The sequence below is a fragment of the Hyperolius riggenbachi genome, chromosome 1, assembly GCF_040937935.1.
Source record: "Hyperolius riggenbachi isolate aHypRig1 chromosome 1, aHypRig1.pri, whole genome shotgun sequence".
In the NCBI taxonomy this organism is placed as follows: Eukaryota; Metazoa; Chordata; class Amphibia; order Anura; family Hyperoliidae; genus Hyperolius; species Hyperolius riggenbachi.
Genome location: NC_090646.1, coordinates 260348618 through 260360205, shown reverse-complemented (window position 1 = coordinate 260360205; position 11588 = coordinate 260348618).

Sequence of the window (11588 nt, the reverse complement as noted above, 5' to 3'; positions counted from 1 at the left end):
AGAAAACCCACTCAATACCGCCCATGTTGTCCAGGACAACAACCCTCACAAATCCAAAAGAACAGGACCAGATAATTACTTGGATGACCTCTCAAGCGTCCAGCAGTGGGTTAAGCAGCACCAGCACATCACGCACAAGGTCCGAGTCCTCAGCCAGTTACAAGGAGCCAGTGGGCACAAAGCTGACACAACCGGCAGCGACACCACGCACACAACTGCCAGATAACCAGTCTGATGAATTACCTCAGGACACAATGGGGTATTCGCAGGAGCTATTCCCAGCCCAACAAACTTCCACCTTTGAAAGGTCAATGGAGGAACAGCCAGAAATGTTGTGCCCGGATTCACAACCATTAACTGTGGGAAATGCACCGCGCACTGAAATGCAAGGCGAGTCCGAGGACTTTGAAACCCAAATCCCAGAGCAAGTTGGGCAGGAGAGGTTGCAATTGCAGGAGGTCGGCCGAGAAGATCTGGAAGACGACGTTGGAGTAAGCTGCGCAGAGGTTGTTCTGGGGAGCTCTACTCCACGGCGGCGGCCCCCCACAATGACATATGACGAGTTTGAGGAGATGGAAGAGAAGGGTATGGACAATGTGGACATAGACCCAGATTTTGTTTGTGAACGAGAACATCGCCGTCGTAGCAGCAGCACAGATGAGTCTGTTGAAGAACCCACTGCTGCACGAGTTCGCCTTGTGCCACAAGGTAGGCGGCGCGCAATTTCAGGCACCACAAGCGTGGAAGTTCAAGTGAGAGGCAAAAGAGGCGCAAACAGAAATCGCCAGCAAGGCAGGTGCTCCAAAGTCTGGGCTTTCTTTGAAGACTGCACTGAGGATGGTACTATGGCGATTTGCAAGGTGTGCAAGACCCGCCTGAGCAGGGGGAAAAGTATTAACAACCTCTCCACCACCAGCATGAGCCGCCACATGCTATCTAAACATCCCACTCTGTGGGCAAACGCGGCAGGACAGTGTACCAGCAACACTGTCTCCCTTGGGGTCACCAGACTCACCACCAGACCCGCCTCAGCAGCAGCAGTAGCCCAGCCATTGCGTGGTTCACAACATTCACAAACATCAGACGACGCTGACACTGTCACTTTCCGGAGTAGTGCTCTTGAGGTCTCCCAGTGTTCATCAAACACAACAACCAACAGCCCTTCAGTGTGCAGCCCTACGGTTCAGTTGTCTGTCTCGGAGATGTTTGAGCGCAAGAGGAAATTGCCAGCAAATGACCACCGGGCCGTGGCAGTAACAGCCAGCATAGCCAAGCTTCTGGCCTGCGAAATGCTGCCATATCGAGTGGTGGAGACAAGCAGCTTCAAGGGCATGATGTCAGTGGCCATCCCACGTTACGTGGTTCCCAGCCGCTACCACTTTGCGCTCTCTGCAGTGCCTGAGTTGCATGAGCACGTGGTCAGCAAAATAACCCGAAGTTTGAAGAGTGCCGTTGCCTGCAAGGTTCACCTCACCACTGACACCTGGACGAGTGCGTTCGGCCAGGGTCGATACATCTCCCTTACCGCACACTGGATGAACCTTGTGGAGCCTGGCAGCGATTCCTCACCTGCTACGGCGCGGGTGTTGCCCACGCCGCAAACAGCTGCACCGCCGTCCCTCCCACTGGATAACAACAGCAGCACCTACCTCTCTGACTCCTTCTCCTCCAACGCATCTCAAAGCTGTACCTCATCCGGAAACGCTAACCCAGCAGCAGTAGGATCCTGGATCCAGTGCAGCACAGCTGTTGGCATGCGTCAGCAAGCGTTGCTGAAGCTGATCTGCCTTGGGGATAAGCAGCACACAGGGGAGGAAATTTGGAGGGGAATAAAGGAACAGACGGATTTGTGGCTGACACCGCTGGACCTGAAACCGGGCATGGTTGTGTGTGATAATGGGAGTAATCTCATTCGCGCTTTAAGGTTGGCTAAGCTGACACACATCCCTTGCCTGGCGCACGTGATGAACCTAGTAGTTCAGCGGTTCCTGAGGACATACCCAGGCGTGGCCGATCTTCTGTTGAAGGTACGACGAGTGGCCAAACATTGCAGAAATTCCAGTACTGCTTCGGGGGCACTCGCCAAGATGCAGGAGCGCTTCAATCTCCCCCACCATCGCTTGCTGTGTGATGTCCCTACGCGCTGGAATTCTACGCTGCACATGCTAGCCCGCTTTTGCGAGCAGAAGAGTGCAGTGGTCCAGTACATGGCAGTACTGAGTCGCACCTGGACAGCTGCCAAGCTTCTGTGGATCCGATTGGGCCAACATGTTGGACCTCTGCCAAGTCCTCCAAAATTTTGAGCAATCCACGTTGCTTGTGAGCAGTGACAACTCTTCAGTCAGCATTACCATACCACTGCTGTGTTTACTGAAGAGGTCAATGTTGAAAATCAAGGAAACAGCTGTCATGATGCAACTGGGGGAATCTGAAGGAGAAAACGATCAGCGTGATGGTACCAACATCAGGCCATCCGCCTCAGGAAACACTGGCCCCAGCAGCTATGACGAAGAAGAGGAGGAGGAACAGCTGGAGTTGGAGCAGGAATTTCCTGCCACCACTGACAAGGGCCAGAGCGGTGCACGTTGGACTTCCACAATTCAGCGCGAATGGTCAGCAGAAGCAGACCAGGAAGAAGGTGACGACTATGATGCATTACAACAACTATTACAACGCTCACAAGAGGATGATGAGGATTCTGGCAGGACTCTGGCACACATGGCTCAATTCATGCTAGACTGCATTGAACGCGACCCACGCATTGTGCGCATTCTGGACAACACCAATTACTGGGTTTATACCCTTCTGTATCCACGGTACAAACACAATGTTCCAAAACTGCTTGAAGAAAGAGTCAGACAGGTCAAAATGGAAGAATACCAGCAGGCCCTTGTGGAGACTTTAGAGAGGAGATTGACATCCTCCCCCTCCTCTAGCCAGTTGTACGCCGACAGACTAACTTCCGCAAACCCAGGACGACCAGGAGGGCAGCAAACAACACAAGCCGCAGCTAGTGCCCAAAAGGGAATGGTATCGGCAGTGTCCTTGGAGTGGGAACATTTTCTGACACCCATGCAGCAGCAGCCCACAGAACAGCAAGCGTGCAGATCCACCTCCAACACCGATCGCCTGGAGAAGATGGTCAAGGACTACATGTCAGATGGCGTAGCTGTGTTGAACAATCCATCTGCACCCTTCAACTATTGGGTATCAAAGCTAGACACCTGGCACGAACTGGCAATGTACGCAATAGAGGTGCTGGCTTGCCCGGCAGCCAGCGTTATGTCGGAACGCTGTTTCAGTGCTGCCGGAGGCATCGTCACAGATCGGCGTATCCGCCTCTTCACAGAAAATGCAGACCGTCTGACTCAAATTAAAATGAATCAATCCTGGATTGGAAATGACTATGCAACACTCCTGGACCCCAACCAAGTAACATAAACAATGACCATCTGTGATGGGTTAGCGTTGCCGGTCCCTGTTTATTGAACCTCTCATCTTTATTACATTTATGACTGCATGGCGGCAAAAAGCATTGCTATATCCGCACGCTATTTGTCCTCATGCAAGGCCTGGGATGTTGTGTCTCAAAAAGCGTGGCCTTCTCCTCCTGCGCCTCCTCCTGTTCCATCACGTGTGCTGCTGCTGGGTTAGCGTTTCCAGTCCCTGTTTATTGAACCTCTCATCTTTATTACATTTATGACTGCATGGCGGCAAAGAGCATTGCTATATCCGCACGCTTTTTGTCCTCATGCAAGGCCTGGGATGTTGTGTCTCAAAAAGCGTGGCCTTCTCCTCCTGCGCCTCCTCCTGTTCCATCACGTGTGCTGCTGCTGCTGCTGGGTTAGCGTTGCCGGTCCCTGTTTATTGAACCTCTCATCTTTATTACATTTATGACTGCATGGCGGCAAAAAGCATTGCTATATCCGCACGCTATTTGTCCTCATGCAAGGCCTGGGATGTTGTGTCTCAAAAAGCGTGGCCTTCTCCTCCTGCGCCTCCTCCTGTTCCATCACGTGTGCTGCTGCTGCTGCTGCTGGCCTGGGTTAGCGTTTCCGGTCCCTGTTTATTGAACCTCTCATCTTTATTACATTTATGACTGCATGGCGGCAAAAAGCATTGCTATATCCGCAAGCTTTTTGTCCTCATGCAAGGCCTGGGTTGCGTCTCAAAAAGCGTGGCCTTCTCCTCCTGCGCCTCCTCCTGTTCCATCACGTGTGCTGCTGCTGCTGCTTCTGGGTTAGCGTTGCCGGTCCCTGTTTATTGAACCTCTCTTCTTTATTACATTTATGACTGCATGGTGGCAAAAAGCATTGCTACATCCGCACGCTATTTGTCCTCATGCAAGGCCTGGGATGTTGTGTCTCAAAAAGCGTGGCCTTCTCCTCCTGCGCCTCCTCCTGTTCCATCACGTGTGCTGCTGCTGCTGCTGGCCTGGGTTAGCGTTTCCGGTCCCTGTTTATTGAACCTCTCATCTTTATTACATTTATGACTGCATGGCGGCAAAAAGCATTGCTATATCCGCACGCTTTTTGTCCTCATGCAAGGCCTGGGTTGCGTCTCAAAAAGCGTGGCCTTCTCCTCCTGCGCCTCCTCCTTTTCCATCACGTGTGCTGCTGCTGCTGCTGCTGGGTTAGCGTTGCCGGTCCCTGTTTATTGAACCTCTCCTCTTTATTACATTTATGACTGCATGGTGGCAAAAAGCATTGCTATATCCGCACGCTATTTGTCCTCATGCAAGGCCTGGAATGTTGTGTCTCAAAAAGCGTGGCCTTCTCCTCCTGCGCCTCCTCCTGTTCCATCACGTGTTCTGCTGCTTGTGCTGGGTTAGCGTTACCGGTCCCTTTTCCTGGAACCTTTTCTCTGTATTACATTTATGACTGCATGGCGACAAAAAGCATGTTACCTGTGCAAAGAAACATGACATTTTCCACATTTAAAAGACAGTTTTTCCTTTGAAACTTTACAATCAATTTTCTCAAAAACTATAAGCTCTTTTTCAAATATTTTTTTTCCTCTTGTACCCACTCCCAAGGTGCACATACCCTGTAAATTTGGGGTATGTAGCATGTAAGGAAGCTTTACAAAGCACGAAAGTTCGGGTCCCCATTGACTTCCATTATGTTCGGAGTTCGGCGCGAACACCCGAACATCGCGGCGATGTTCGGCGAACGTTCGCGAACCCGAACATCTAGGTGTTCACCCAACACTAGCTGCTGCTGGCAATGGGACACACAGTATGAATTAGCAATGCTGTCTAAAAAACACAAGTGTCAGTTTCAAACACAGAAAAAAAAAATTGATCACACGAGCAGGATGAGCTCTGAAAAGAGCTTTTCTGGGGCGCTATTATAGCAATAAGATTCAGCTAAGCAAGCTAAGAAGGCAAGAGCCGGACTAATCTGTCCCTAGGAGAACAAGTCTGCAGCAGCTGTCCCTATTCTGTCTCTAGCAGGCACACGAGTGAGGCTAATGGCCGCCGGAGTCTGCCTTATATAAGGGGGGGTGGGGCTCCAGGGCTTAGTATAGCCGGATTGGCTACAATGCGCCTGCTGACTGTGATGCAGAGGGTCAAAGTTGACCCTCATAGAGCATTATGGGGTGAATCGAACTTCCAGGAAAGTTCGCCTTCGCCGGCGAAGGCGAACCACCCGATGTTCGCCTGGAACCGTTCGCCGGCGAACCGTTCGGCCCATCTCTAGTGGTCAGTGTGCCTTATCTGAGCTTAGTGCCCCTTTACCATAAGATGTACAGAGGCGCCAAAAGGATAAAAGTATGCTAAAAAGGTTAAAATATTCGGGTGGCGGTGGTGGACCGGTCACTCCAAAAAGGACACGAAATTGTCGCTTGAAAGAAAGACAATTTAATCACATACTCCACGAACAATTCGCAATTAAATTGTCTTTCTTTCAAGTGACAATTTCGTGTCCTTTTTGGAGTGACCGGTCCACCACCGCCACCCGAATATTTTAACCTTTTTAGCATACTTTTATCCTTTTGGCGCCTCTGTAATCTTATGGTCAAAGTTTTCCACCCTGGTGGAAGGGTGATACACCCCTTTTTTCCTTCTTCAGAGAACGACATCTTATTCCTGAGTGGGGACAGGTCTAATCTCCCCACCTGCCTACACAGTGGTTGCCTATGCGGTAACCCATGTTTGTGAGTATAATACTTACTTGACATTGTTTCTTCTGGTTCCAATACGTACTACACTATACTGGGCTCTCAGTTTCTCTGTTTTATTTAGTGCCCCTTAAGTAGCTTTGTGCAAACTAAAAGATGCACAAAGCTACATCGCGTACTGCACCACGCACAGCGCGCACAGCGTAATGCGCCAATCTTTGCGCACGGTGCGACTATAATGTCCCACCCGCTATACTGTATATGATGCGACCATAAGGTCACATAGGATGCGACGATAACGGTGCACTAATGCGTCGTTTAGGTCGCATCCTATGCGCACCAATGAGCAATGAAACAGATGCCAAGGGGGAAGAAGATATGCAGAGTGCACAACACAAAAACTACTCCGCTGTCTCATGCACATATAATAAATTTATTGATAGCCTTGGCTGCATCTTGCTGTGATACTGACATTTTAAAACCAACACAATTAAAATATACTACCTGGCCAGGAGTGCTTAAAGCATTAAATGGGGCCAGAACCGACCATCAAATGAAAAGCAGTTTAGGCTCAACACCAAATCGAGAGCGTCACAAATGAACTGATTATGCTGCCTTGATTCAGGGAAATGTTCATTTACAAAAAAGGACATGGCTGCTATCCCGACATCATTAGGGATTGAGGTGTAGAGCGACTCCACGTCCACACTGGCAATGAGGTCACTCTCACCTACCTCAACTGTATCCAAAACCCGCAGGGCATCGCCAGTGTCCTTTACATATGATGGCAACCTCTCAACCATATCTTTAAGCTTCAGATCCAGAAACCTCCCCAATGTCTCCAAAGGTCCATCATTTCCGGACACAATTGGTCGGCCAGGGGGGTGTGTGGGATTTTTATAAATCTTCGGTATTGTATAAGATACAGGTATACGATAAGTATCAACCCAGCAATAATCATGCTCTTTTTCTGACACAACCCCCTGGCCGTAACCATCGTCCAGCAACTGGTTCACCCTGGATTTGATCATGGGGAAAGGATCAGACCTCAACCTCAGATATGTGTTTTCTGAACCGGTTCAAATAGAATAATATCTCACAGCGTGCAGTGTTTTTGGTGGTGGTAGAGGGCCTCATTGACTTAACTCAGTGCACTGCTTTCTGCGTAGGCTGAGGCTGGGCGATCGCGCTGCACAGATGAGTAGGTCTAGCCCCATTTAATGCTTTAAGCACTCCTGGCCAGGTAGTATATTTTAATTGTGTTGGTTTTAAAATGTCAGTATCACAGCAAGATGCAGCCAAGGCTATCAATAAATTTATTATATGTGCATGAAGTTGGATACATATCCGCTGGCTCCTTATTAAGTTTGCACTAATCCAGTAAGGGGTGGCTCTCCATAACCTATTAATTTTCGACAAGATATGCAGAGTGTGATCACCCACAGAGGTAACAGTGAGTTACTTTCAAAGGAAGGGGGAAACCTTTCTGGCTACCTATACTGTGGAACGGGAGCCACCAGTAAAGGGGAGGGGGGAGTTTTCACCCAGGAGATAATTTGGGTATTCACTAAAAACAAACTTTTCAGCATTTAGCAATTGAAAATGCTAAAACAAAGTAATATCAACCCTATTTTGAGTAATTTATTGCATGGTGGGAGCTTTAAAGGCATTTTATTTGTTAGGGTTGAAAATGTCTCCTTGGAGAAAACTCAGGAGAAAACCAGAGTTAGTACCTGCTAACGCTGTTTTGAACAATCCTTCAGGGCAAGGTGAGACGTCGCTCCTCCCAGACGCAGGAACAGACAGCACTTCCCCTATAAAAAAGTCACATGGTCAGTACACCCTCAGTGCGTTTAAGCCAAGTACCTGACAGGTGAACAACCTCTAACCCACACATGTGCCTATATCACAAAGACCACTTTCACCCGGGTGGGATCGTTGCCCTGAAGGATTGTTCAAAACAGCGTTAGCAGGTACTAACTCCTTCAGGGCAAGGTGAGACGATTAACAAGTAATACAACCTCAGGGTGGGACCACCGCTTGAAGAACCTTTCTTGCAAACGCCTGGTCATTAGCCGACATCGTATCAATTTGATAATGCAGAATAAATGTTGAAAAGCTTGACCATGTAGCTGCCTTACAAATTTGCTCAGGTGATGCTCCTGCGCAATTAGCCCATGACGTTGCCATAGCCCTAGTTGAATGCGCCTTGAATGATGCTGGCACTTCTAACTGCATGGTTTTGTATGCCTCAACAATAGCTAACTTAATCCAGCTAGCAATAGTGGACTTTGAAGCCCTTTGACCTACAGAGTTTCCTGAATGAGCAATAAATAAAGAATCTGACTTTCTGATGTTAGACGTTCTGTTTAAGTATTCTAGTACACATCTCCTAACATCTAGCATGTGAAAAATCCTCTCCTTCTCACAACTAGCATTGACTGAAAAAGAACAATGTCTTGGGACCTATGGAATCTAGACATTACTTTAGGACAGAATTTCGGATCAGTCTGTAGAATAATTCTATCCTGAAGGTCCTGAAAATATGGACTTTTCATAGACGATGCCTGAATCTCACTCACTCTTCTGGCTGTAGTCACAGCTACCAGAAATACTGTTTTAAGGGTTAAAAATTTTAATGAACACTCCTCCACGGGTTCAAAGGCACCCTTACATAAACCATTTAGAACTACCGATAAATCCCACGGAGATACATAAGGTTTAAACACCGTGGATTTTCTAGAAATTGCCTTTAAAAATCTAATAATCAAAGGTGAGGAAGAAAGAGGGACCCCCGAGAAAGCAGACAGGGCTGAAATCTGTACCTTTAAGGTACTCAGAGAAATCTTTTTGTCCCAACCGTCCTGGAGAAAATCCAAAACTGCCGGGACAGAGAGGGTATCAAACTTAGACTCTTTCAACCAGGAATGGAACGTTTTCCAATATTTTAAGTAGATCTTTCCAGTTACCTCCTTCCAACTAGAAATCAGAGTACAGGCTGTCTTATCAGACACCCCCATTTTCTTTAACATCATTATTTCAGGATCCAGGCCGCTAAACTCATAAACTCTGGATGAGGATGCCATAATTCCCCCTGCTGTAGCAAGTCTGGCCTGTTTGGAAGTCTCCAAGGTTCCTCCACTGACAATGACCTGATCATTGCAAACCAACTCCTTCTTGGCCAAATAGGAGCAATCATTATCATTGGCGTTCTGCAAATTCTCCATTTGCTCAGAACTTCTGGAATTAATTTTAGGGGTGGAAATGCATATAGGAGTGGAAAATTCCACTCCTGACTGAACGCATCCACTCCCAGACAACTGTCCCTCGGATTCAGGGAGAAAAACTGCTGTACCTGACAGTTCTCTTCTGTTGCAAATAGGTCTATTGATGGGGTCCCCCATCTCTTTGTTATCTCTTAGAACACTTCCTTGTTCAGTGACCATTCTGTTGACAGAATCCTGTTTCTGCTCAACTTGTCCGCGTCTATGTTCAGCGCTCCCTTGAGATGGACCGCTCTCAATGATAATACATGGTTTTCTGCTCATGAAAACATTTTCCCCGCTTCCTCCTGTAACAACAGGGATCTCGTGCCACCTTGCTTGTTTAAGAAGGCCACCGTCGTCACGTTGTCTGACTGTATCAAGACATGTGCTTGATACACCACTGGCTGTGCATCCACCAATGCCAGATGGACCGCTTTCAACTCCCTCCAATTGGAGGATCTTTGAGATTCTACCTTCGTCCATTTCCCTTGAAAAGCCCTGTGACCTATATGGGCTCCCCATCCCCACAAATTTGCGTCCGTGGTTAGAATAAAATCTGTTGGATTTCTCCACAGATTGCCCTTCACAAGGTTTGATTCCATCAACCACCATTGAAGGGATGACACAACAATTTTTAGGATGGATACCCTGAAATCTAGAGTTCGCGGATTTCCATCCCAATTCTCCAGAAAGAATCTCTGCAGACTTCTTATGTGAGCCAGTGCCCAAGGCACTGCCACAATCGTTGAAGTCATAAGCCCCAACACCCGAGAAACTGTTCTCAAGGTTGGTCTGATCTCCATTTGTAACGACTGAACAGCTAATGTTAGCTTCAGAATCTTTTCTGTGGGAAGGAACATTTTTTTGACTGACCGAGTCTATTATTATTCCCAAAAAGACCACTTTTTGACTTGGAACAATTGAGGATTTCTCCAGATTGATAATCCAACCGAGAGATTGAAGATGGTTGGAGACAACCTCCAAGTGACCTTTTAGCTCCTGAACTGAACTGCCAAATATTAGCAGATCGTCCAGATAAGGTATTACCAGAATAGATTTTTCCCTTAATGGAACTAATGCCTCTCCAAGAATTTTCGTGAATATCCTTGGGTCCGATGTTATTCCAAATGGGAGGCAGACGAACTGAAAGTGCATCACAATTCCGTCCACCTTTACTGCGAACCTGAGAAATTCCTGTGATTTCACATGAATTGGGACATGCCAATAGGCGTCTCTTAGATCCAGAGATGCCATAAAAGCTTCTGAAAATAAAAGATCTCTCACCGAGACAATTGACTCCATCCGAAATTTTTTCTTTTTCATGAATGGATTTAATGATTTCAGGTTTAGAATTAATCTGTATTTTCCCGATGGTTTCTTTACCAGAAAAATAGTGGAATAAAACCCCTTCTTCTGTTTTATTGCTGGTACTCTGCAGATCACTTTTTGATCCAACATATTCTGCAGTATTCCTAAGATCTCTGGAATGAGCGTCACATCCTTTGGCGGTTTTGACACCACATACCTTGACGGAGGTGGACTGGCGAATTCTATTCGGTAACCGAATCGAATTAGCTGTCGAATGAACAGATTTTTTGACATTCAAGCCCGCATAACCTATTCTTTGATGTTAAGTTACCGTCCCATGTTTTAAGCCATAGGGCCCTACGACAAACATTTACAAGAGCGGTGGATCTAGCTGTAAATCTGACCAATTCAGCTGAAGCATCCGCTATATAAGCTGCTGCCTTCAGCAACACAGTAATTGAATTTAGTAATTGTTCCACCGAAGCACCTGCCAAAATACTTGATTTTAGCTGATTAATCCATAACTCTAAAGTTCTGGCAACACATGTAGAAGCTACAGCTGGCCTAAAAGAAGTGGCGCTAGCTTCCCAAGTTCTTTTGAGATAAGCGTCAATCTTCTTATCTATTGGGTCTTTCAAATCCCCTAAATCTTCAAAAGCCAGATCTCCCGGTTTTGTAACCTGGGAAAATGGGGAATCTAACTTAGGACACCTATCCCAAAGCATGGAATCCTCAGCTGAAAAGGGAAATCTCCTTTTCATCGCTTTGGATAATAAGAGTCTTTTTTCTGGCTCAGTCCATTCCTTTAGAATCGCCTGTTTAATAGCCTTATGTACTGGAAAGACAAGGCCCTCTTTCTCCTCCATACCCTTATATAATTGATCATGAATA